The sequence below is a fragment of the Bison bison genome, unplaced genomic scaffold, assembly GCF_000754665.1.
Source record: "Bison bison bison isolate TAMUID 2011002044 unplaced genomic scaffold, Bison_UMD1.0 scf7180017523525, whole genome shotgun sequence".
In the NCBI taxonomy this organism is placed as follows: Eukaryota; Metazoa; Chordata; class Mammalia; order Artiodactyla; family Bovidae; genus Bison; species Bison bison.
Window position 1 is genome coordinate 1 of NW_011406155.1, and position 786 is coordinate 786.

The 786-nt window shown below is 33.7% G+C and overlaps 1 long non-coding RNA gene across 1 annotated transcript; it reads right to left on the reverse strand.

Annotated features, from left to right (window-relative positions):
- Window positions 1–219: 219 nt before the first annotated feature.
- LOC104997901 lies at window positions 220–772 on the reverse strand. Its single transcript, XR_826377.1, has 2 exons — window positions 582–772; window positions 220–294 (listed from the first exon to the last, which is right to left on the reverse strand). It is a non-coding gene; the product is annotated as an uncharacterized LOC104997901 (long non-coding RNA).
- Window positions 773–786: the final 14 nt, after the last annotated feature.

The following is a 786-nucleotide window of genomic DNA, read 5'->3' on the forward strand; positions in this document are numbered from 1 at the left end:
CATTAAGCTCTGTCACTTTCTACCATAACTGATATGATGAATCAACACCAAGAATCACTCAGTAGCCTGTAACTCAGTACACAGAGATACAGCACAGTAATTTTGATGGTAAGAGAATAGACTTTTAAAGTGTTCTGATTCTGTAAACTGACTTTAGACACTACATAGAACTTTCTAAAGATTTCTTATATCCCAGGCAATGGGTTCCTTGTGAACTTACTTGCAGGAGTCAATGACATAAACAACATCATTTATGGTAATGCTTGTCTCAGCAATATTTGTGGACAAAATGATCTGTGAAGAAATGATATTTTAAAAATTACACTCAGGAAAATATTTTATTATGTACTCAAAAAGAATGATCTGCCTATGTAGTAAGTGACAATAGAATTACAAAAGTTTAAAAACAAAAACAAAAACAAAAACCACTCAATGACTGGATAACTGGAAAAACCACTAAATTCATGAAGAAAAGACCTATGTTTTTCTTCCTCAATTTAGATCATTTACAAGTAACTGTTTTGGATAGCTCTTTGAAGGTCTGTCTCATTTAATATCTAAGGCACTTGCAACCCTGTTACCTTGGTTACTCCACTTGGTACTGGATCAAATACTTTGCGCTGTTCCTCTCGCGGAATCTGAGAATGCAGAGGTAGAATCTGATACCGGTGGCTTCCTGTAACAATATGGAAAAATTCAGGTCTTAAAAAGGAGCCTAGTTTAAAACTGACTACATTATGTACTTTTTAATAAAAAATCGATGCATTAAACTTTGTTTTCACATAC